The sequence below is a fragment of the Phyllobates terribilis genome, unplaced genomic scaffold (assembly GCF_046119375.1).
Source record: "Phyllobates terribilis strain yellow unplaced genomic scaffold, ASM4611937v1 Scaffold_7__3_contigs__length_470593459, whole genome shotgun sequence".
NCBI classification, from domain to species: domain Eukaryota; kingdom Metazoa; phylum Chordata; class Amphibia; order Anura; family Dendrobatidae; genus Phyllobates; species Phyllobates terribilis.
In genome coordinates this window covers 333,497,511-333,524,518 of record NW_027362767.1, presented here as the reverse complement: position 1 = coordinate 333,524,518, position 27,008 = coordinate 333,497,511, and the positions used below count along the sequence as shown (strand labels likewise).

Below are 27,008 nucleotides of genomic sequence, written 5' to 3'. Positions count from 1 at the left end.
AGGCAGTGGGGCGGCCTCCTCCCTCCAACCCGGGTTTTCCAGTGGCTCTTGCCACAGGTCCTTTAAAAACCCTGCTGTAAGGGTTAGTGGTATTCAGTGTTAGGAGCTGCTAGGAACATAGCAGGAAAGCTCTACGGGCCTTTGAGCAGCTGAACCCACGCCTGGGAAGGCTCCGCACCCATCAGACTCTGAGCGGCCCGGCGCAGCCTTTGCCCCCGCAACCATTGTTATGGACTTGTGTTAACCCGGCTGCGAACCGGAGGACTTTCTGTTTACCCATGAGTCTGCTGAATAAAAGCTGCTTATGTTGGAGTTACTTGGGTCACTGCCTCAGTTACTGCACGGTGTGAACACCGCCGCCCTACATACTATAGCAGAAATCCATGTTGTCCCTTTCCTTTTAGGGCATTAGTTGTTTCACCTTGGCACTCCTCTTTGAGATTTACCTTTTTTATGTGCCTGTTACCTCTCTGTATTCCTTGTGCAGTTTTTCTACATTTGTATGGGGCTTATGCCATATATTTTTATTGTATAGGTCACTTTGCTGCCTTATCAACCAATTTAGGTTTGTGGCTATTGTGTTGGTATTTTGCATGTCTTTTCATATTTAATAAAAAGTATATTATATATTCATGTAGTGAATACTTTGATCCTGCACGCTTTCTTATTTTGGTTGTTCATTTGTTCATGTTGGATTCCTTAATTTTCCTTGGTCACTGCTTTTTGCTTTGCAATCTTTGATATAACCAACAAATTTACTTTCCTTTTTATTTGTTACTATATGATAATAAAACTTTCTCTTTTTGACCTAGTATGCCAAATCAATCCTGGGCGTTTTTTAAAAATGGCTATCTTTCCTGTTCTAATCATTGACTGATTATTGAATAATGTATAGTCATGAATGGGACATAGGTTTATGTATCGGGATATACAGCTTGCGACCCATGAGGATTTCATACCATTTTCAGATGAATAGAGGAAGCAGTCATTCTCGGAGTACATGCCATCATGCGAGTGATGCTTAGAGCTTGGCATCCAAATTTCATCGTTTAAGTTTTAGTCACCTTGTAACTACAAATTATGGTTTTCGCTTTTATCTATAAATTTCTTGAGGTGGCCTTGTCATAACTAATTAGCACTTACTAATTCAAAAACAACATAGTCTACTGATGATCAGATTATTTTCTTACATAATTTATCCTTTAATTTATCCCTATTGCTATAAACTGGACTCAAAGGAGACTTATCTCACATAGGCAAGCCCTGCCCATGTCCAATATTTGGTCAAATAGTCCTCCTAGAAGGGGATGCCCTGCTCAAAATCCTCTCTGAGCCATTTTTATTAAAGGGGTTGCCTAACTAACTATACTCAAGTTTTGAAAGGGGTTTGAATTCTGTGACCCAAACAGTGGCACTATGAAAGGACCATGCAACTTTGGCTCCTTTCAGCTCCATTCAATTATTTTAGGTGGCTGCAATATTGGCCCATTACACTTAACTATATGGCCTCCAGAAGAGGACAATCAGAACCAACATGGTACTTTGGTTTCCTACTATTACTGTCCCTTTGGTCATAGAAGGTTTTGTGCCACTGACTGAGTCATACCGTATCTCTATGAATATATTCCAGCCCTTAGTATATAGTATATGGCTTATACGGAACCTACCTCCTTTCAGTAGTCCTATATTTCCAGTGAATTCATGGTTCACATCAGGGGTGGGAAACCTCAGGCCTATGGGCCATTTACAGCCCTCGGTTAACTTTTATCCGTCCCCTGGGACCACAGTGCTTGGGCCGGCAGCTGTATTTTGGTGGCTGCTGGCCCATTAATTTCTTCTTGCTCTGTGAGCATGCGCACGCAGTGCTCACTACTGAACGCTGAGGCGCATGCAATGAAAGATTTCGTCCTGACACCAATGCCAGCATCAGGATGTACTTTGTGGGTGGAGTTAGCTCGCAATTTGTACGGCCCCCGAAGAATAGTATAAATTTCCAAAAAGCCCTTGGCAGAAACAAGGTTCCTCACCCTTGGTTGACATATTTGTCTAATAAGAACTGACCATAAATACTCTTAGACATCCCATTGTAACAACTACTGAAGTGGTAATCTATGAAAAGCCGATTTAGACATTTGTGCGAAGTGATTGTCAACACTGATATGACTTTTTGCCAAATGTAGTATTTCCTACCAGGGAATATCCTATATGTAAAACTGTTTATAGCCCAGAATTTGCCCATAGTGATCCAATGCTTGATTTAATTGAACATTTTCTTGTAATATGAACTTATGACATAAGAAGCATTGGATACATTGTAACAAGTGGTGGAAATTAAAAGTTCCTTTGATTTTGCTGGATTGGAGATGATTCTGGTGAACATCAATGTTGGTTGCGATCCTTAAAATAACATTTTTCTGCATTTTATCATATAAAGTGTTATGTATGTATTAAACCCTTGCTTGAGAAATAAGGGCCGTACATGCACACAGTATAATATAAAACTGCAGGTTTTGCCCTTATTACGGAATGTTTAGGTTGAATGACTCCGAAAATCCTGATTTGCTCATTGTGACAGTAACTTGGTAAATCCAGACTGTACAGTATCTGTGCCGTTATCTTTACATGCAGATGGCAAATGTTAAATGCCTCAGGCTTCAAAACTGTCAACAGCTAATGAATGGGTTGATGGTATTTCAGGATTATTTTTCAGGAAACCATTACAGCATAAAATCCCAGTTATGGCCATCCGCTCACTTATATATGCTACAGACACACTGAATTGCTCACTTAGTGATTCATCGTAGGTCCACTGGTAGATATTAAAATACTAGCACTGCAATTTGTAACATGGGAGATGGTCATATGAGGGGGACGTATAGGCTCTTACGGCTCTATATGTTCAGTATTGCATTATATGAAGATTCATTGTACTTTTAATATAGAACAATATTTATTTGATTATGCCCTGTTTACTATGCTGACATGTATATTTGGTATTTCATATAAAATATCTATTTTGGAGTATATTTTCTTAGTGTTGTGCTATTCCTCTGTTACTCCTCCTCTATTATAGACAACTGGGTGTTACCAGTTTGGGGTGCGTCTCTAAATAATCTGACACTGTCCAATCAGTTCTGAGATTAAATGAATAAAATTGACTTTTTTTTACTGTTTTATCAAAGTGGCGTGTGCTTGTCGAGTTTGTCACTGTTGGTATTAATTGGACAGTGTCAAAGTTTGTTGGGAAATATTCTCCATAAATTCCTAAGAGGAATAACAGAGGAACGGCACAACACAAAATCCAATGAAGAAGAACGTCCAGAATTGTAAAATCACAGGTACGACAGATTTTTACCAAATAGACATGTAAGAAGAGCTGACAGGTCCTTTTTCAGTCCGCTTAACTGATTGAGGCAAGGATGAGACACCAAAGATTTTGTTTCTGATGAATCGAAGAAAAATCAGATCTCATTGATTTTGCCATGTTCCCTCATTTTTCCACTTTATTCTATTAGGTAGAATAACGCAGCACAATATTCTGAGAAAACCAATAGAATGGAGACTAATGAAGCTAACATATGCCATTAAGAGAAAGTAAATATTAACGGGGTTGTCCAGGACTTCTACATTGATGGCCTATCCTTAGGATAGCTCATCAATTTCTGATCAATGGGGGTGAGACATATGACACCACTAGCCGATCCTCTGTTCCTGTTGCCATTCGAGGCCGGAGGCGCTCAGCTGCTGTGCAGCTCCATCAAGTATCTAGCGGTCACAGCCGAGTAATGCGCATCCGTCCCTTATTCGCATGAGTGTGCAGTAGCCAGCTTCCACCACTATACAGTTTACAGTTGGCGGATCTATGCAGCACCACAACGGAATACTTCTGGACTCTGGGAACCGCTAATAGTGGGTGTCACTCCCCTACTGATCAGATATTAATGACCTATCTGAAGGATAGGCCATAATTGTAAAAGTCCCGGACAAGCCCTTTAAAGGGTTGAATGAAATTATTTCTTTACAGACCCTTTTTGCTTAAGGGCTGAATTAGGTATTACAGCTAAGACATATTTAAGTGAATATTTGTTTCATTTTTCTTTCAATTGTATGCCATGTTTCCAAAGTGGAAAAGTTTATATAGCTAGCATATAGGCTGCATCTTTGGTGTCATTCCAGCAGATATTAGAGGGGAGGGGGCGATAAGGATGGCAGAGATTAAAGCCACTGATACTGTATCATACCGTAAGGTGTGTTTACACCTAACAGGCGGCACTAAATAACCGCCAATCTGCAACCTGTTTGCTGATCACCAGTCGTTTAATTGCCTGTATCGTTCTCCCTGTGCACATTGAATGATCTGTAATAAATTGTTCAGTGCACATAGGCTGCCATTGTTTTCAATGGCGCAGGTCCTGTTTACACAGGACGATGCTCTGCTGAGATCGAGGATGTGTTGTGCAGCATGTAAGAATAAATCACTCTTTGAACAGCAGACTGTTTAAAATATAAAATTATTGTGAAACTAACGTTCCTGGGAACAATTATTCACAATACGCTTACACCAAACATTGCCTATCATGTAAAAAGGCTGAGGTAGCCGACAAGAGCCGCTGAGCTTAATAGGGTGGTCTGGAACTAACATTTATCATTTAATTCTAAATGTCTGTCTATTTAATGTCATAATCTAATCTTTTTTCTAATATACATACATTAAAAATTCCTTTTTGCTCCCTCACTATGCTATCTAACTTCTTTATTTCTTTTTTTATCGTCTTCCTGTTTGTTTGAGAATCCCCAGTGCATGCTGGGATACTCAAACAAGTAGTGATCAGGTGGGCAGAGGCTGTAGTCACTGCCCCTGCCTGTGCCCCCTTCCTGAAATGAAGCATCATCAGTGACCTTCCTTTCAGGGGCTGGGCTAGTACCTGCTCTACTGAGCATGCGTCGATTGTAAATTCTGACTTATGCTCAATAGGTTTTTGTCACTGTGCAATATGCACAGTGACAGTGCGCTTGCTCGCCAGCTCTGAAGAGAAGTGTTGAGTTGGTAAGAGTGCACTGTCAGTGCGCTTTAAAAGGAGAAAACTCGGCGTACAGGAAAAGCAGACACCAGCCCCGTTCCTGAAAGTAATGTAAAATGACAGTTTTGTGAATCTAGATATTTTTCAATGATGCATTGTGTTAAGTTAAAACTACTTCTGTATATAAATAAAAATTAGTGAAAAAAATAGGTGTATAATTTACATAATGTTATGTGCACATACCCATATCTAGAAATAGATAAGGATGCATACATTATTCATGGATCTCAAGCATAATAAATCCGTTTGCTCACTTCTATTAGACACATATTAGCTGATGCCTCCTATACTGTATTGACTTCAGTTGCAGTGATCAGTTTCATTACTTACCTGAATTTAAATGTAAAGAAACAAGAGGAGACACAGTAACACGCCTGGATATTGCACAAAATGTCACATATTTCTTCTACATATTCAAATCGGATACCTTAGAATAATGTCTGCTGTTCAATAAATAGCTGCAAATAACAAGCTCTATTAGATTAGTGCAAGTTAATTTTTAATGACAAGTTCAAGTTAAGGACAATGCCTTGTGAATGAGAGGAAAGAGCATTTCAAGCAGTTGGTAATGTTTTACAGGTAGCGGAGGATCATAACGTTTTATTCAGAATGGTGGAAATAACATTTCTAAAGTTAAACTATGGTTTACTATAATTAAAACAAATAATCACTTAAGAGTAAAATGACAATACAAAGTCAAGTAAACCCTGTGAGATAAGAGTTACATGATTGCCGTCACCAGTTAGAACTTTCGTGTCACTTTTATTGTTTGAGTGTAATGACTATCTATGACAATTAATGTGTTATAATCATGATACTCAACCACATTTTCCATTGGTTTAAAAAATGATTAATATAATCAGCACTCACATTGCTTTCCTGTGGACAGAACTGGATTGTCCCTCCAGTGTACTGGGAGATCCTCCAGTGAGCCCATGCTTTGCACAATAATTGGTTTGATAGGTCCAGCAGAAGTCAACCCCATTTTAGGTGACTTTCTAGCCAAACACTTTCTTCTAGGGTCGTTTTTTAAGCATTGACTAATAAATAAGCAACAGACCTAACTGATGATATGGCTTGTCTGTAAGAAGGAAAACTTATCATGCAAAAAAATGGATGTGCACATGATCTGTGGAGAGTGGGCATTCAGAATTATTTTGTCGGATCACTCTGAGCCTTGGCAATCCCATAATAATCCATAAACTGTCATGTGTGAGAAGTTACCTTTGGTCTACGAGCTAGAAAATGAAATCAGGGAGCAAAAATCAGCAGAGATCCAAAATTTGAAACTTTTTAGAGGTTTCCATCATTGAAAATCTCTGACATAATAGATCTCATAATAGAGATACCAGATATTTCAGTGGTGGAAATATTAGATTCTCATTTCAACCACTTCTGGTGTATGGACCACCATGATTATGTGGCATGTAATAAAGAGAGGTTGACTATGTTTAATCTCTTCACATTGTGTATATATATGGCAGAAGACAGAACAAGTTCTATAAAGTGGACCGAGCCCACTCCATACGTCATATGTGCTGGCTGTGTTATACAGCTGACACCTGCCTGAAACTGCCTCAATGAGAGCTAGTACCAATCATGGCTCTTTAACATCTCTATCACCCCTTCAAGGGGATTTTGTGGTTGTTGTTGCATTAAAGGTAGGAATATGTGTCAAGGACTATCTGGTTACAGTGGCGGTCATAATGCTAGAAGAATGTACAGAATAGATTCAGCTTCTTAATTAGTCACATTTTAAATCAATTAGCTGTGGAGATAAATTGACATATGTAACATTCTGCTTATTCATTTATTGAATATAACTTTTATCACAAGTAATACGCTTTTCAGCGCTGGTGGTGGTTGTTTGTAGTACTCTTGGTATGGTTCAGCTTTGAAATTCTTCATTTCCTTTGTCTTTTATTAATTACTAGGTCACATAAAATAATAACACATAACTTATGAGTTCTACTGATAGTCCATGTTAATGCTGCATTCGACACATATGGTGCTCTCAGTCTCACTTTCTTTGCAAGCCATCTGTTGTGTTCCCATATTAAAGGTGTCACAATCATTCATTATTGCGTTGTTTTACTGAAGATCCTAGGTAAATGTGATTTTAATATTTTTTGTTTTAAAAACAAAATACTTAACTTGGGTCTATTTGCCTCTTCTATCCCTTCAATGATTCCATGGTCTTAACCTGTATCCATTTATGAATGATCAAGTTGCATACAAGCTTGTCGTATGTGAAGTGGAGAAATCACCCAAATTACGGTTATCTTACTATGAAAGGAGATGCAGCTGAGAAATTTGGAGACACCATGGATCTGTCGTTTTATATTTTGCAGATTGTATTTTCTCATTCTAGCTACAATTGTTGGTATTAGAACCTGTAGGTGGTCTATCACATATCTTTATATCTGGCCTCTGAGGAGAGTAGAAAACGGTTGCATCTCTTGTTGAGAAAGGAAGCGAAACCATGGATCTCTGCCACCTATCTTCATGGAGAATGGCCAATTGAGGACGGCAGGGAAGAAGGAAAATACTTGACACATACCTGGCTCAGCAGGATCCACTCCCAGAATGACAAGGCAATCATCTTGATAGACTCAGATGTCTTATTTTTTCACAAGCTAATAGAGAATATATATATATATATACATATGTACGATTATATGTATTTGCGTGTGTGTGTGTGTATATATATATATATATATATATATATATATATATATATATACAGTACAGACCAAAAGTTTGGACACACCTTCTCATTTAAAGATTTTTCTGTATTTTCATGACTTTGAAAATTGTACATTCACACTGAAGGCATCAAAACTATGAATTAACACATGTGGAATCATATACTTAACAAAAAAGTGTGAAACAACTGAAAATATGTCTTATATTCTAGGTTCTTCAAAGTAGCCTCCATTTGCTTTGATGACTGCTTTGCACAATCTTGGCATTCTCTTGATGAGCTTCAAGAGGTAGTCACCGGAAATGGTTTTCACTTCACAGGTGTGCCCTGTCAGGTTTAATAAGTGGGATTTCTTGCCTTATAAATGGGGTTGGGACCATCAGTTGTGTTGTGCAGAAGTCAGGTGGATACACAGCTGATAGTCCTACTGAGTAGACTGTTAGAATTTGTATTATGGCAAGAAAAAAGCAGCTAAGTAAAGAAAAACGAGTGGCCATCATTACTTTAAGAAATGAAGGTCAGTCAGTGCGAAAAATTGGGCAAACTTTGAATGTATCCCCAAGTGCAGTTGCAAAACCCATCAAGCGCTACAAAGAAACTGGCTCACATGAGGACCGCCCCATGAAAGGAAGACCAAGAGTCACCTATGCTTCTGAGGATAAGTTTATCCGAGTTACCAGCCTCAGAAATCGCAGGTTAACAGCAGCTCAGATTAGAGACCAGGTCAATGGCACACAGAGGTCTAGCAGCAGACACATCTCTACAACAACTACTAAGAGGAGACTTTGTGCAGCAGGCCTTCATGGTAAAATAGCTGCTAGGAAACCACTGCTAAGGACAGGCAACAAGTAGAAGAGACTTGTTTGGGCTAAAGAACACAAAGAATGGACATTAGACCAGTGGAAATCTGTGCTTTGGTCTGATGAGTCCAAATTTGAGATCTTTGGTTCCAACCACCGTGTCTTTGTGCGACACAGAAAAGGTGAACGGATGGACTCCACATGCCTGGTTCCCACCGTGAAGCATGGAGGAGGAGGTGTGATGGTGTGGGGGTGCTTTGCTGGTGACACTGTTCGGGATTTATTCAAAATTGAAGGCATACTGAACCAGCATGGCTACCACAGCATCTTGCAGCGGCATGCTATTCCAACCGGTTTGCGTTTAGTTGGACCATCATTTATTTTTCAACAGGACAATGACCCCAAACACACCTCCAGGCTGTGTAAGGGCTATTTGACCAAGATGGAGAGTGATGGGGTGCTACGCCAGATGACCTGGCCTCCACAGTCACCAGACCTGAACCCAATCGAGATGGTTTGGGGTGAGCTGGACCGCAGAGTGAAGGCAAAAGGGCCAACAAGTGCTATGCATCTCTGGGAACTCCTTCAAGATTGTTGGAAGACCATTTCCGGTGACTACCTCTTGAAGCTCATCAAGAGAATGCCAAGAGTGTGCAAAGCAGTCATCAAAGCAAAAGGTGGCTACTTTGAAGAACCTAGAATATAAGACATTTTCAGTTGTTTCACACTTTTTTGCTAAGTATATAATTCCACACGTGTTAATTCATAGTTTTGAAGCCTGCAATGTGAATGCACGATTTTCATAGTCATGAAAATACAGAAAATCTTTAAATGAGAAGGTGTGTCCAAACTTTTGGTCTGTACTGTATATATATATATATATATATATATATATATATATATATATATATATATATATTCATGCAGTCCTCAACATTGAAATTGCAAATCCGAGAAGTAAGTCGTGGAATTCCGCAAATAATAAAAAATGAAACAAAATTTTCAAAACATCAAGATTTATTCAGTATCGAGTATGAGAACCACTCAAAGAAATATACCCACTTACACACCTTGGCATGGGGTTCTGGCTGCTGGCAGTTCATTTTGCAATTGCAAATCAATGATGCCCCTGCTGTGCTCCGTGAGAGACAAATCTGGAGACATTGCAGGCACGCTTTGGTCATACAAGCTGCTCACAACCGCACAAGCAACATGCAGCCTGGCGTTGCCCTGCTGAAAAATGCCTCTACAGTCATTTTGGCAAAGCGGCTATGCCACTGGGTCCACAAACAAATCAGTGTAACATTGAACTGTTAGTGTACCTGGGTAAAAGCCCACACACCATAATACTGATGGCCTCTTCATGACGTTGTCCACTTGGTCTTATCATTTGAAGAATGGCATGTAGTGGTCTATTCTGTAGTGCAAGTGAAATTAAAAATAATATACAAAACCTAAACTGTTAAACAGTGTCTACACAAACATCAGAAGGCACTGACACAACATTACGCTAACAGCCGGATGTCCAACTGCAGATCTTATATTGACCTCATGCCAATGCTTTCAAAGGCTGACTTGGTGCAGAGCAAGATGGCAATGGAGGCTGGAGTGGAGGTCTGTTCTCCAGCAATAAGTACCATTTTCGTCTTGGGTACAATGATAGCCAGAGATTGGTCTGGAGATCACATGAGCAATGCTATGAAACGGCCTTCATGAGGGAACATTAAAATGTCTCATGAGCCGTATTTCAACTTGACAACACCAGGCCACATTTTGCTTGTGATACAGTGAACAGACTGGAAGGTCTAACTGTTCTACCATGGTGTGTAGATAGAAATGATTGGATAATTGTGTGTCGCCTCGGTCCAGGTCAGTGCTCACTGGCCGTGGACAGGAGCTGTGTGAATTTCCTGACCTTCCATTTTCTTTGATGTGGCATTTGATTCGCCTGCCTGGTATAACATAATTTGTGCATCATGTGGTGCTCAGGTGTTGACACACCAGCACAGCAAATCATAAGACAAACCTGGAACCCTGGAAGGCCAGCAAATTTACACAGCTCCTAGCCAAACCATAGAGCAGTGACCTGAACTTGGGATTGCATTGAGTGATCTGCTCATCCTCTACCTGTAGCCTCTCCGGACTTGTCTCCCATTAAACACATGTGGGACGTCAGTGGTGAGCCATTTCAGAGGGAGCTGCCAGCAGAGGATCTTTATGATTTACATGCACAGTTTCATTTAGAGTGGCAAGATATTCCCCAGACAACCAGCCTGATTGATCGCATCCAATGCACGTAATTTCATGCATTTCTACACGTGGTGCACATAAATGATTCTAAATAAATCAAAATGTTTTGAAAATTTTGTTTCTGTATTTTCATCATTTACATATCATTAATATGTCTGTCGATCCTATGATACCATCAGGGAGGCATCTGATTGGCTCCAAATTTCTTCAGCTGCAAGACAACGACCCCAAACTGGCAACCAATGTCAATAAGTATAAAGAAGAACAAGAAGCCATGGAAGTGGTGATACGTCCCCTAAAGAGCCCTGATCTCAACATCATCTAGTCTGTCTGGGATTACATGAAGAGACAGAAGGATTTGCGCAATCCTACATCCACAGATCTGTGGTTATTTCTCAAGATGTTTGAAACAACCTCCCTGCTGGGTTCCTTCAAAAAGAGTGTGCAAGTGTACCTAGAAAAATTGATTCTGCCCTGAAGGCAAAGAGCGGTCACCAAATATTGATTTGATTTAGATTTTTCTTTCGTTTATTCACTTTGCCTTTTGTTAATTGTTAAAAATTAATATTTTTATTTTTTAAGGCTATGTGCCCACGATGCAGAAATGCTCTGGATTTTTCCTGAGCGTTTCTGCATCTCCCCTGGCAGAAAAAACGCATGCGGATTGTACATGCGGATTGTACATGCGTTTTTCCTGCCAGGGACATGTGGATGTGAAGCGTTCTTCACATGAATTTCCGCATGCGGGTTGACAAGCGCTTTCCAAGCGATTTTAGCATCACTTGGAAAGTGCTTGACAACTTGGTCACACTATATAAATCCATGCAAACGGCATGGATTTATATAGTGTGACCGAAAGAATGTTTAAAAATAAAAAAATAAATCTATACTTACCTTCTGATGGCCCCCGGAGTCTTGCTTCGCTCCGTCCTGGCTGCCGGCAGATTGCGGTACACTGAAGGACCTGCCGACGTCAGCATCGCGTGACCCGTCACATGACTATGACGTCAGCGCAGGTCCTTCAGTCCACCGCGATCTGCCGGCATGGGAGGACGAGCGCAGCGGGGGCCGTCTGAAGGTAAATATAACATTTATTTTTTATTTTATTCTTTTTTTTACAGGTTCTATGGTACCCGGGTCCGGAGGAGAGTCTGGTACACCCTGGTACCATCCGCACATTGGAACGTGGCACTTCCGCAAAATAATTGGTAGTGCTGCGTTTTTTTCCGCAATGATAATCTGCAGCGGAAATTTCCACAGCATGTGCACAGCACATGCGGATTATCATTGGGGAACATGGCAGACCTTCTACCATGCGTTTTTTAAGCGTTTCTGCAGCGTTTTTGCTGCTGCGGAAACGCTTAAAAAATGCATCGTGGGCACACAGCCTAAATCATTCTTACTTTACATTTTTTTTTCTACACCTGCCTAACACACCTTTTGCAAAGTGCTATAGATGTAACATAATAACAACCAGATTTAAACAGTAGGTCATTTTCTACTGACCTATTTCCCTTTAAACTTTATTGGAGTTATATGTATATATATATATATATATATATATATATATATATATATATATATATATATATATATAGTAAATAATTGTAACTAATTGGACCACACTCTATATAAAGCCATGCTCTGGAAATCTGTTGCTGTAGACTTATTTACTAAAAATATAAAATATAATTATCTGAAAATGTTTAAAATGTAAAATAACATCCTAACCTACCAAGAAAATACTCTCTGCAGGGTAGTTTACCTTCTTTTAGGCTAAGTTCACACGTTGCGTTTTTGCTGCGTTTTTTTTCTGCAGGCAAAACCTGCTCTCCTAGCAGTAAAGCTGTTGCTTAAAAAAAACAGGTTTTGATGCGACTTTTGCTGCGTTTTTGCCACGTTTTTCATGAGGATACTGTTTAGCGCCTGTCGTTCCTGACTTTTATGCACCAAAAACGCAGCTCATTGCTTTCTATGGGTGAAAAAACGCTGCAAAAATGCTAAAAGAAGTGACACACTGCAGTTTAAAAAAAAAATGCAGTAGTTTTCCGAATCAGTCAGGAAAAAAAAAAACAATGTGTGTGCATGAGATTTCTGAAATCTCATTGCTTTTGCTGGTAATGTAAAATGCAGCTTTTAGTTTACATAGAAAAAAACGCAACGTGTGAACATAGCCTTATTGTACTCTAAACTGAAATGCAAAATATAATTATTATTATTAATAATAATGATAATAATAATGATTACAGAATAGCGTCTTCATGTCATGATTATTTAAATTGCATTTCCAGGTCACAAAACCAAGCAATGTGAACTGAGGTCTAAGATGGTAGACATGCAAGAATTAGAAGCATGTTCACACTAGCAAAAAGAAGCAAAACCTGCAAAAGACAAAAGACAAAAGACAAAAATATATCTCATACCCTACCATCATTATATATAAATGTAAAGCAAAGTTGCATAATAAATATAGGGTACTTAGTGAACTATTTTTGATCAAAAAAAGTATACAAGCCGTCCCACCAGCGGCAAGGTGACCCTAAATTGGGACGGTACCTATACTGCCTATATTAAAAACCTTACTGTATATCAAAGTTGAAGCAATGCATATAAAAGGGTAGACAAATAGGACCGGGTCCCAACTCCAGACCACCCAGGCCCGTGGTAAGCTACATATATACCAGTCAGCTCAACAAAAGGGAATGCCACACCCTTAAATTGCACAGAATGCAAACAAGATAAAAAACCAAGCAATGTGAACTGAGGTCTAAGATGGTAGACATGCAAGAATTAGAAGCATGTTCACACTAGCAAAAAGAAGCAAAACCTGCAAAAGACAAAAGACAAAAATATATCTCATACCCTACCATCATTATATATAAATGTAAAGCAAAGTTGCATAATAAATATAGGGTACTTAGTGAACTATTTTTGATCAAAAAAAGTATACAAGCCGTCCCACCAGCGGCAAGGTGACCCTAAATTGGGACGGTACCTATACTGCCTATATTAAAAACCTTACTGTATATCAAAGTTGAAGCAATGCATATAAAAGGGTAGACAAATAGGACCGGGTCCCAACTCCAGACCACCCAGGCCCGTGGTAAGCTACATATATACCAGTCAGCTCAACAAAAGGGAATGCCACACCCTTAAATTGCACAGAATGCAAACAAGATAAAAAACCAAGCAATGTGAACTGAGGTCTAAGATGGTAGACATGCAAGAATTAGAAGCATGTTCACACTAGCAAAAAGAAGCAAAACCTGCAAAAGACAAAAGACAAAAATATATCTCATACCCTACCATCATTATATATAAATGTAAAGCAAAGTTGCATAATAAATATAGGGTACTTAGTGAACTATTTTTGATCAAAAAAAGTATACAAGCCGTCCCACCAGCGGCAAGGTGACCCTAAATTGGGACGGTACCTATACTGCCTATATTAAAAACCTTTTAGTTTACATAGAAAAAAAAACGCAACGTGTGAACATAGCCTTATTGTACTCTAAACTGAAATGCAAAATATAATTATTATTATTAATAATAATGATAATAATAATGATTACAGAATAGCGTCTTCATGTCATGATTATTTAAATTGCATTTCCAGGTCACAGTATGAACTCTGTTCTGATTAATAGACGGAAAATAAGGTTCTGTTTTCTCGCTCCTAGCCTTGTTCCTGCGGAGGGTTCAGTAAATCTGGATACTGTTGCTAGTTGGCCATGTTCTGTCACTGATGTACATTCTGACAGTGTTAATTATGAGACATTAAAATGCAGCAAAGAACAGATTGTACCTTTCTCACTCGAGAGCATCTACAGCTCCAGCATGGGGGAATTTTTTTCATTAAAACACCTCCCGAAAGGGCTGTTGCACACAGCTCTCTGAATATAATTTATAAACTCACGGGGACCCTGCAGGAATCACGGGAGATAGAATTCAGACGAGATTGACTGTGTTACTTTCGCTGCCTGGGTAAAATGATGTTGGCTGGTAGGAAATCACAGGGCTTGTGACATTTGGAAAGCTGGATTTATTAATTTGCATGTAGTCATGTTACGAGCTTTGAAATATGGGTTTAAATACATTACGTCCAGATATTGCTCTGTCAGTGTCCTGTTTGTCATCCTATAATACATGGTGCTGTAAACATGTAGCATAGATTAAATATTGTAATTGCATTGCATTTTTTATTTCCAGCAGCTGCAGGGCATACAGGACATTTCAGCCGTTGCTTATGCTGCTTTTTCTTTGCTCGGGTAGATTTTTTTTTGTTTGTTTTATCCTTGAGAATGAACAAAGCAAAAAGCATAGGGGATCGAAGAGGTTAAAGCGATTAACTTAAATAATTGTTGAAATAAGGAGGAATGGATCCTGTCTGTGGAATTACCTGCCGCATTTCGGAGAGCAGGATATGCAGCGAGCGGCGGATAGCTAATGGTGCTTGCAAAGAGTAAAATTAGCTTCTACAATTGTCACTTTGTACATGGTACATTGAATTTGCAATAAAGTGTGGCTGCTCACCCATGGCACACCTTTTCACTAATGCTGACATCTGTTTTAACCTCTTTTGCTTGGGCTCAATAGCTCACTTCCAGATCACTCCATAGTAAATGTCATTGATTATTGCTTTCTCTGACAGTTTGATTAAAAGGAAATGTGCATTATTGTAAGTAGTGTTTATGTTATGCTTCACAGTTAGCGCCAACATAATACATGGCTTCCATGGGTTTATATTAGGGGGGCTGCAATTTTGTTTTGTCCAACTAGGTAATAAGTATCTACTATTAGTAGCAATACAGCGCCACCTTATGGCCTTATTATCCATGCAATTTTTTTTTTTCATTTTTTTTTTTAATTTGTATATTGGTAGAGGTAAAATAAAGGCAAGCACATAATGAATATAAAAACCTAAAGTAATACAGACTTCACCAGAAATAGACTCGTTACTATATATACTGTAATAAAGGCAGTTTATCAGGAGTGGAACCAGGCAGAAGAGGGCCCCTGGGCGAGAACCATTTATGAGCCCCTTGCAGCCCAATAGCTCATAATAATGCACAATTGCACCTGCTTTGGAGGGGGATTTGGGCCCCTGTACCTTTTGGCTCCCTGGGGTTGCACCAATGATATGTCCTCCTCAGGAGCCCATATCCCCCCCTTTTAATGTGTAACTACCGAGAAGTGCAGTAGGATTCTTTACCTTTATATCTTTGTGGAAGTCTAATATTTTTACTGATTTTAAGTTTTTCTGCTTCAAGTAACAAGTCTTATGTGTTTAGAACTTTAAGATTTACCGTAAGTCCGTCATCTTCTCACATAACTTGGATGTTGAAAAATTAAGTAATTCTTGTGTATATAACTCAACGCTGCTGATATCAACGGGGATATAATCTGGCATGAGCGGGTATGAAATGGACTAGGCCATAATATACCCAAGGTATAATCAAGCCTAGGCTGCTTTAACCCCAGGTATAGTCTGGACTTGGGGTATACTATTGTCTGTTACACCGGTTTAGTTTTTCTATGGAGTTTTTCCTTTTTTTTTCCTCTTTAAGTAATGGATAATATTAGTATTTGTGCACTTTCCTCTCTATAGAGCTATTGACCATTATGGTTGATGATCAATATAAAAGCAAAACTAAAACACAATGAACTTATATCTTCCTAGGAACAGCTGTAGTCAGTAATTTAGGTGCAATTTTCCCATTGATCGTGTCTTGTTTGATGTGGGAAGTAGAAAGGTGCGACTATAAGACCTCATGGAAGGATAATGATTCAATTCATTTCTCCCATCACGCTCCTCATCAGTCATGTTACATTTATTACTGTATTATATACATGGTTACCTGCATATTCTTATATTTCTGAAAACAGCGCCAGATTATATTTAGACATACTTAAAATTATCCATTGCCAGAAAAATAAGTGTCGTTATACAGATATAAAACCAAAAGACTAAATTACCGTATGTGTGTCAGCAGAAAATATATTTAAAGGGAACCTGACAGCTGATACGGACTGCCCGATCCACAGGCAGCATGCATTAGGTGCTTGCTGCACAATTTCAGCAAGTTATATTCGACTCTTAAATGCTGCCCTGATTTAGAGAAAAACATACTTTAAAAGCCACTGTGGATTGAGCCGTTTGGGAGACAAGTCGGACAGGCGGTTCCCTTTCGGCTTCTCCCAACGTGCATCTGGTGACTGCCAGGTCTTTCCCTATAAATACATGCAGGGAGAGAGACGTGTCACTCAAAGGGGTTTTCCCATGAACAAAAGTTCAGTTTAATCAATAGATCTTGGAATAATAACTTCCACAATTGGATGTGATTAAATAAAATGTTGCTGTGCTGAGATAATCTTATAAATGTGCCCCTGCTGTGTGCTGTGTAATGGCTGTGTCTGACCGTACAGGAACATGGTCTGATTATACCACAGCTCCTGGGCAGGGGAGGATGCAAAAGAGTGTACAGATATTACAGCAGGGGATCGCAGCTGATCCTTTCTTTGAAGTAAAACATTGTTTAAAAACAGGCAGGAAATGTTTTACTTCACAAAAACAGTCAGCTGTGCTCCCCTGCTGTAATGTCTGTATACTCTTTTGCTTCCCCCTCTGCCCAGGAGCTGTGGTATGATCAGACCATGTTCCTGTACACGGTCAGACACATCCATTACACAGTACACAGCAGGGGCACATTTATAAGATTATCTCAGCACAGGAACTTTTTATTTAAACATCCAATTGTGGAAGTTATTATCATTCCAAGATCTATTGATTAAAATTGACTTTCGTTCATGGGAAAACCCCTTTAAGAGGAGCTGGCAGGGAGAAGCCAACGAGGACTCTCCTTTTGAATTAGCCTCCCAAATGGCTCAGTTCCTGATTGCTTTTAAAGTATTCAGCATTTCAGAGTCAAACATACCTGGCTAAAATTGTATAGTCAATGCCTTATACATACTGCTCGTGGATCGGACAGCATGTCAGCTGTCTGGTTCCCTTTAAAGCCTCAGTCACGGTTGTGAATTAAAATTTGGAGCATATTTATCAATGTAATAATAGTAGAAATTGCATTAACATATATGGCGCCCATGTTCTGTCTCATATTAATAAGGGCTCATTCTGTCTGTTATATTTAGAAGGTCTCAGTGATTTTTCTTGCACATAAAAAACTGTCCACATTTCAGCAGTGCTTTGGATCAGATTTTTATCAGTATTTGGTCAGAGTGTCCGTTTTTGCCATTTCATAAGTTTTTCTCACACAAAAATATAAAAAACGGGCATCAACTTGATGGCATCCAAATGCTTTTTTCAAAGCCCTATAGACTTACATAGATGTGTTTGATCCTTGGCGTGGATCAAAATCTGACATGTCTATGTGGTTTTGTGTGGATCACTCGGTCTGGAAAAATACATGTGACGCGCCCCCTGGGCCATATTCTTTAGGGGGAATATCCGGAGCCGGATCAGATGGGAGTTGTAGTCTTCCGAGTGGCTGTGACCCGGTCCGTGCCCAGGGTGTCAAACTCAGTTGTATGTGGCAGTCCTACAGATGTTATAAAGTTCTTTATTGTCGACTACGCCACCCGTTGTATTGCGGTCACTATGGCCGCCGCTGCAGCAGGGTCCGCTGAGGCTGATGGTGTAGGTGCAGCTTTTGATGGTATAACCCCCAACGGGTGGGGTATAGCCTCAGGGGGTAAGATGCAGAGGATGGGGGTTGTGGTGGTGCAGCATAGATGTTAAAGGAAGACAGAGTCGGGTTGTGCAGTTTAGGGTATTTACTCACTGCTGATGTTCCGGTCACTCCAGCTTCAAGTGACCTCCCGAGCCGTGCTGCGTCCACCAGGTCCTGGATCCAGCCAACCACCAAGCGAGTCCGGAGCGTGACCCTGAGCTCTCCTTCTGTCCTTTCTCTGGCCGTCCCCACTATTGATCCACCCAGGTCCAGCTCCCTCGGGCCTTCTGTTGGGACACCCTTGGCCTTGGGTTCCCTGACCCTCCTCGTGGTATGCCTTCGTGGTGGATGTAGTGGGTGACCGTGGCAAACGCTGCCCACGGTCTCCGGTCTCTGGCTGGGGAATGTTTTTACCCCCACCAGCTTGGGTTCCGGTACCCTGATGCCAACTCTTCACCCGCAGCTTGAATTTGGGTTCTCAGAGTCCTCTCTTTGTCCCCTCTCTGGGTCTTTCCTTCTTTCTCCTCTCTCTCTCTGGGACTGCTCTGCTCCTCTTACTCCTCTGACTTCTCTCTGCAAAAAGGCTGACAGACTGACCCTGTTCTCTGATGGTGCCCACCTTATATACACCCTCTATGTGTGAGCTCAGGTGACCAGCACCCAATGAGCTCCTATCTTTACCCAGGCTGCTCCCCCTATCTGCCCCTACACTACTTGGGATGTTCCACCCCCCTCCCACTCCAGCCAGGAACAGACTCGGTCGTACCTGCACATTTCTAAGTGGGAGTACCGTCGGTCTGCTCCTCGGAAATGGGATGTGTGTAGTGCATGCAGCCTACCGAGCTCAGATCCACACTCCTTCCTTACCCGGGAGTGGAATATCACACCTCTGGGTTGAGGTGCAATACCCCTGTAGCAGCCGAATCCTCAGGGTGCTACATTCCCCCCTGGTAAATCACAGCACGTCCTCGGGCTGTAAGATAAAAACAACACCAAACATACATTTTTTTTTTTTTTAAACATATAAAACATATTAAACAACATATCTTAGCAGATAAAACATTCTCGTCGCCTCAGGCTCCTCCTCCGGTCACTATGCAACGTGTGACCGGGTAAAGTGCGACAGTCCCTCTGGAAAACTGGTTTTCCCTATAAAACCGGTAGGGGGCGCTTTAGGACGCGCAACTATATACAGGGGTAGTGGCCGCTCTCAGTCCTCGGCCAGGTATTGGGGAGGAATGACCGCTCTCAGTCCTCGGTCAGTGGGATTTAGGGGTTAAACGGGTAACAGTTCACACATGCTGGTCCCAACGGGGACTATATTTAGCAACAGTAACAGTTTCAGTTTCAGTTCACTGTGCCCCGACGGGCAGCTATATACAGCTCTTGCTTCGCTGTACTTAGCGACGGCGTCCTCCTGCTCTTTCTTTATTGTTACCTTTGGCTCTAGTTTCAGACCCGTCCGGGTCCTCTTGTTCTTCCTCCTCACACCGCAGCTCTTCCTCCGTCAGACGATGCACATGGAGGGCGTAGGGTCCTTTGGCACACTTGTGCCGGGTGAAGGTGACCTCGTCCCCGATGTAAAGGTCACGACCTCTGTGTCCCTCCGGTAGGTGGGACTCAACGTCTCTCCTCGTCACGAAGACGTCGCCTAGGGTGCGGTGGTCTCGGATGAAGCCCCACCCATGCTGCATATTAAACTTTATCACAGTCCCGGTGGTGCGGGGACTATGCGCTGCACGGGGGTCTCTCCTGGCCCGGCTCTTCTGCTCCGCGCTCCTTACTTGAGCTTGCTGTTCCCGGACCCGCCTCTCTCTCCGCTCCCTCTCAAAGTCCTCGAGCTGTTGGCGGCAACACTCAGCACGCTCCGCTGCAGCTGCCCGAGTCTCTTGAGTGAACCCCATGAGATCTTCTCCGGTGGGGTCCCACTCGAACTGCGCTTCTGCTAGCGGGGGCGAGATCCTCTTTACGGGCTTTGGAGCCGGGATCAGGGGTTCATCCAGGGGTCTCTCTCTCCGGAGTCGGGGATGGTGGAACTCCGGTGGCCATATAAATGGCTGCCCATCCGGGCACGTATGCTGGGCGTACAGGTCCTCTCCCAGATGCGGCACTTTAGGTCTTATGGGCGCGGTGGTGTTAGTGCCCGGGTTGCCCGGGCCTTGCGGCCAGGCCTGGGGTATCTGGAAGGTAAAGGGCACCGTAAGGACGGCGGCGCCCTGGGCTACTTGGCCCTGCGACCAGGCCGGTGGCTCCGCGGAGGTAGGGGGCGCTGTTGGTATTGCGGCGCACGGGGGTACTAGGCCTTGCGACCAGGCTGGTGGTACTTCCTGCTTGGTCACGCTCGGGGTCGAGGCGTGTGACGTCACAGGGGTCGCGGCTCCCATTTGAGGCCTAGTCTGCGGCGGTGACGTTGCAGCGACGGGCACGGCAGGATAGACTTCGGGCTCTGCGACGGGGAGCTGGGGCAGGTACGCGGTTTCCCGGTTTGGGGTATAGACGTCCCTTTTACCTGCCTCCACTCGTTCGGCTCCCTTCTCGGCGCCGTCTCCGGCCTTCAGTCCTCCCGCGCCATCCTCAGAGGCGGTCGGTCTCCTCGTCTTGGGTGGCGTGCTCCGCTGACAGGTCTCGGTCTGCTGGGCCATCTCTCGGCTCCACTCTGCCAACGTCTCTCGCTGCACCCGGGCCATCCTCCTTGCGAGGCTCTCCAGAGCGGTCTGCGCACACTCCCGATCTCAGGGGAGCTGTGCTAGGACCTCCACTAGGCCTAGTGGGGTCGTTGTTTCCAGCAGGCTCCTGACCAACGGGTCGGTGCTGCTCTGCTCTCCTTCAGTTGTCTCCAGCAGGCTCCTGGCCAGCGGGCCGGTGCTGCTCTGCTCCCCCTCTTCTGTTTCTAGCAGGCTCCTGGCCAACGGGCCGGTGCTGCTCTGCTTTCTCGCCATCTCCGGGTAAGCTCCTCCGATCTTCTTCTCCAGGCTTCTTGCCTCCGGGTGCGCTCGCTCCAGACTGCTCCAAGCGACACCCATCTTTGTTCTCTCCTTTCGTCTCCTCCCACCTCGAGGGCGGTCCCGGGGCCACTTGGTGACTGTCAGCTCCAGGGGCTGTTCTTTCACGCTGACAGACACCTCTAGCATCACAGTCTCTGTTGGTGGGGGCGGTTTCCACTTTTGGCGCCATTTTCGGTCCTGGCCCACGATGGGAGGTGGCCTCTCGCCACCCTCTGGCACGCCCATAATGGCGTCCGCTCTTCCAAGGCGGGAAACCATTGGAAATGGCGGGAATCGTCTCCCAGTGGCGGGAAACTCTGCAGATGGCGGGAAAAAGCTGTTAATGGCGGACAACCGGCGGGAATCGACTGGTGATGGGGTCCGATGGCGGGGACCCTCCGGAACCGGCAGGAGACTTCTTTTTGAGGTAAACTTGCACTTTTCTTCAGGCACGCAGTACCCGGTTGTTGTGGGCACGTAATCCTGCCGACTACGCCAAAGTTGACGCGCCCCCTGGGCCATATTCTTTAGGGGGAATATCCGGAGCCGGATCAGATGGGAGTTGTAGTCTTCCGAGTGGCTGTGACCCGGTCCGTGCCCAGGATGTCAAACTCAGTTGTATGTGGCAGTCCTACAGATGTTATAAAGTTCTTTATTGTCGACTACGCCACCCGTTGTATTGCGGTCACTATGGCCGCCGCTGCAGCAGGGTCCGCTGAGGCTGATGGTGTAGGTGCAGCTTTTGATGGTATAACCCCCAACGGGTGGGGTATAGCCTCAGGGGGTCAGATGCAGAGGATGGGGGTTGTGGTGGTGCAGCATAGATGTTAAAGGAAGACAGAGTCGGGTTGTGCAGTTTAGGGTATTTACTCACTGCTGATGTTCCGGTCACTCCAGCTTCAAGTGACCTCCCGAGCCGTGCTGCGTCCACCAGGTCCTGGATCCAGCCAACCCCCAAGCGAGTCCGGAGCGTGACCCTGAGCTCTCCTTCTGTCCTTTCTCTGGCCGTCCCCACTATTGATCCACCCAGGTCCAGCTCCCTCGGGCCTTCTGTTGGGACACCCTTGGCCTTGGGTTCCCTGACCCTCCTCGTGGTATGCCTTCGTGGTGGATGTAGTGGGTGACCGTGGCAAACGCTGCCCACGGTCTCCGGTCTCTGGCTGGGGAATGTTTTTACCCCCACCAGCTTGGGTTCCGGTACCCTGATGCCAACTCTTCACCCGCAGCTTGAATTTGGGTTCTCAGAGTCCTCTCTTTGTCCCCTCTCTGGGTCTTTCCTTCTTTCTCCTCTCTCTCTCTGGGACTGCTCTGCTCCTCTTACTCCTCTGACTTCTCTCTGCAAAAAGGCTGACAGACTGACCCTGTTCTCTGATGGTGCCCACCTTATATACACCCTCTATGTGTGAGCTCAGGTGACCAGCACCCAATGAGCTCCTATCTTTACCCAGGCTGCTCCCCCTATCTGCCCCTACACTACTTGGGATGTTCCACCCCCCTCCCACTCCAGCCAGGAACAGACTCGGTCGTACCTGCACATTTCTAAGTGGGAGTACCGTCGGTCTGCTCCTCGGAAATGGGATGTGTGTAGTGCATGCAGCCTACCGAGCTCAGATCCACACTCCTTCCTTACCCGGGAGTGGAATATCACACCTCTGGGTTGAGGTGCAATACCCCTGTAGCAGCCGAATCCTCAGGGTGCTACACATGGACAGGTGAACAACTGCATAGACTATGATAAAACCAAAGAAGAACTGGTACCAGAAAAACTGATGTGTGAATGAGCCTTTAAGCTGCCTTTACATGATTTACATGATTTGCATAGCTCTGTAGTGTCTAATTGGCATGTGTTGTGTTGATAATGGGGCATTTGAAGAGGCGTACCTAGAAATACTGGGCAAAATTCAGAAATGCCCCTTCCTACATCAGATTTATTTGCTGATGTTTTTAGCTACAAGGGATGACAGGACTCGGTAGTTGGGTCCGGAGTTACAGAAGGGAGAGGTTCGGGCCATTGGCACTGAGTCCCCCACTAACTAATGGACCCCATAGAGCTCATGTGGTCTTATTTCACTGTGCATTCTACACTAAAATTACATGAAAATTACTGTAGCATTAGAACATTTTGCCTGTACATTGTATATGCTTTCCGGAAAAAAAAGTTATAAACGTCTATACAAACTTCACTTTTTGGATGTTCTGTGGCATATATTGGTCAATACGGTTTATTATGGTGTATTGCAATAAGTCTTGTGTTCATCCTTATTTTTATGAAACACATTTATTAGTGATAAATTATTTTCCTGTCCAATTGTATTAATGGAGTATTCCCCAGCATGCTCGACAATTTTCGAAACTCTCGTGAAAGTGAAGACAGCCCTGCATGCAAGGCCACCTCTCCATTTCGAGCTATGTGAGACTTCATGTGACTGCAAACTTTTGAATCCTAAGAGTATATGGTGTGCACGCTGTCAGTATGCTCTGGTATAACCGGGGTGAGCGGGCGGTCACGTGGCCGCAGGTATGCCCTGACTGCACTTCTACTGAAAGAGGATGAGCATGTCAAGTCAGCACATGACCGCAAGTGTACAATCGCATAGCTGCGGTCACACTGGCAATACCGGAGAGTCATGACAGTGTGTGCTCCGCTTGCTTTCAGGATTCAGAAGCCTGTAGTCACAATGTGATGATTTTCATCCCAAGCTTGAACAACCCCTTTAAGTTCATATAGCACGCATTAGTTTTTATAACATGATGGCTTCACTTTCCCTTTATTCTGTCTCCACTCTGCAGTGCAGTGTCTGACTTGTTAGCGTGCATTCAGAGATAAGATTATCACATACGTGAACCTTCTTCGGCTTTCTGAGGACAAGTTAATACACAGGGCAACGATAAGTGAAAGAAAAGACACAGATAAAATAAAGTTGCAATACACAGCAGAGGTTTTCAATCCCAGCATAATGGTTCAAAAAAAAAAAAATTGTAATCGTATTTGTATTTTAAAAGTGAGATATTTGAGTCGGCTTTCCATAGTGTACTCTTGGCAAGATATCATTCTCCAGGGCTTCTACCTTGAGGTTCTCAGCATTCAACACTTTCAAGGAATGGAACACACACTGTGAAATGTACAGTTATTAACCCATACATGTGGGTCACACATACACCAGCATATAGAAAACATGACTTTACTGAATAGCTGCTGCAAGCTTTGCCTTCAATAGATTGTTGTAATGATGAAAAGGTATAAAGTGTTAGCGCATAACTGTTCTATAATAAACCGGAGCCTTTTTATACATATTGTATTGTTACACTTTGTCTCTAGGCAGAAAATCACATTTCAGCCTGTGGTCAGACTTGAGCTCTACTTTACCATTAAATAGCATGTACCTGAATTGGTCCAATCTTTTCTAATGCTACGTTAGTGTTAGAATAGATCTCCATAACTTACTGGGTTGCAGCTCGAGTCCCACCTGCATTGAAGACCTGCTGATCTCAAAGACCTGCTTTAGATACCATCGGTAGACTATCTAGTATTTGTTCTTCTAATCTGGCATGAGGTAGAATTTTTTTTTTTGGAGTTCCAGATCAACCGAACAATACCACAGCCATGGTGTGTTTGGTTTAAAAAGTATTAACCCCCCCCCGATGATCACACAACCCATTTTCTTGTGGTGGTTAAGTCCTGCCACTTGATACAAACTCGGTACCATCTAAAGACATGAATTGCTTAGAAAACATGGTTTAACATTAATTTTGGCCCACCACAACTGGATAACTCTATCAGCTTACAATGTATATGACATAGACCGTGCGATAAGTTGCCAGGGGTGCCATATTGAATTAAGTCCGTACACTGCAATACTATATACTCTAATGTACTACAATTTAGACTCTGTAATCCTGTACACTATTGTAGGGTTGGTACACCAGGTGCCCCTTAGACTTGACTCATGTGTTAACAGTGAATTTGTCAGTAGTCTCGATTTCAAGTACACAATGATCGGTGGGAATTAGTATAAGCCCTTTGGCTCCACTACCCCAGAGGACCTGTAGGCTGCTACTGCCCTTCTGGTTGTCCTCTTCTGTCTTTTTATTTTCCTTTAGCTCAAGTTACACTGCTGTCTTTCTTTCAGACCTTGTACCACAAAATATTCTTCTTTGGCATTCAGCACCACCTACTATTATGCTTTCCCCTGCACTCACACTTTGAGAGCCAATTTTTGCCTCCCAGATCTTATTCCCCTGCCAGCTCCTTTTCTTCTGTTCCCCCTTCTACAAGTTACAATGCCGGTGCAGGGTCCCCCCCCCCTTTTTTATAATCAGCCAAGCTAAAGCAGATAGCTGGGGGCTGGTATTCTCAGCCTGGGAAGGAGCATGGATATTTGGCCCTCCCCAGCCTAAAAATAGCAGCCCACAGCTGCCCCAGAAAAGGGACATCCATGAGATGCGCTAATTCTAGTGCTTTGCCTGGCTCTTCCCGCTTGTCCTGGTGCTTTGGCAAGCGGGGTAATATTTTTGGGTTGATGTCCGCTGACATCAACCCCAGGAGTTAGTAATGGAGAGGTGTCTATCAGACACCCCCATTACTAACTCGTAATCAAAAGTAATAAAGACACACGCAGAGAAAAGTTCTATTGAAAAAAATCACTCCCCGATAGTTCCCCTCGTTTACCCATTTATTAACCTAAAAATCAAAAATAAAAGCAATCTTCACCTGGCCACCGATGATCCATAATGCTGATGTCCCAAGACGATCCCCAAAGAATGCAACCATTCTTATGTGAGTGCCAGAGTCCAACCAACTGCAGCTTCAGTTTCTCGGGATTGCTGTTGAACCCTCAGCGATCAGGAAGATATCCATGGATAAGGAATATCTTCCAGACTTTAGAATATCTTTTTAAGAAAATGAAGATAATGTAACATTATACTATTGTTGAGTTAGGTGTCAAATACATTTGTTTTATGCTGTGATATTCCAGTGTTGTATTATCTTTGTCAAGGTAACCTTTGCTAGATATCTGTCAATATGCTATTAATTAACAGTTTAACAAGTGTATCTCATGCATCAATTGAAGCATAGACTTGAGCAAAAAGATTCAAAAGACCCTGGTGCAGCATCCATATTGGCACTCCATGGCAGCCAGACCATGGCAGGGTTAACTTCCTTGGCCGGCACTCGAATGCCTCTTGTGATTACTAGGCCCCCACGACTTTAAGGCATCATTTTATGGTGCAGTCTTTTTCTATAATTCTAATAATGCAACAATTCATAGCACTTTTAATGTGTGATAAAGCATAACTGATCTTCATCGAGGATCCTTGACATTACATTATTACCAGTATAAATGCAGTAAAATGTCAAGGAAATGCCTTTTCACAATAACCCTACAAAGATTTATAAACGTATGCATTCATTTTATGTTTTACTCTATATTATGTGGTTCTCAGCAATATTGGACCATGCCAGATTGTCTATTCATAGTACAAAACGCCCATGTGATTAG

The 27,008-nt window shown here is 42.9% G+C and overlaps 1 protein-coding gene and 1 long non-coding RNA gene across 6 annotated transcripts in view; one reads left to right on the top strand and one right to left on the bottom strand.

The window, feature by feature from the left end:
- The window catches only part of LOC141154802 (uncharacterized), a 489,862-nt gene extending 484,308 nt beyond the window's left edge, over positions 1 to 5,554 (bottom strand). For all 3 annotated transcript variants that reach the window (XR_012247479.1, XR_012247477.1, XR_012247478.1), the window contains exon 1: positions 5,412 to 5,554. This is a non-coding gene — a long non-coding RNA (uncharacterized lncRNA). The remainder of the gene's footprint in view (positions 1 to 5,411) is intronic.
- Positions 1 to 27,008, top strand: part of AFF2 (ALF transcription elongation factor 2) — a 692,736-nt gene that overhangs the window by 105,359 nt on the left and 560,369 nt on the right. The gene's annotated exons all lie outside the window — the stretch shown is intronic.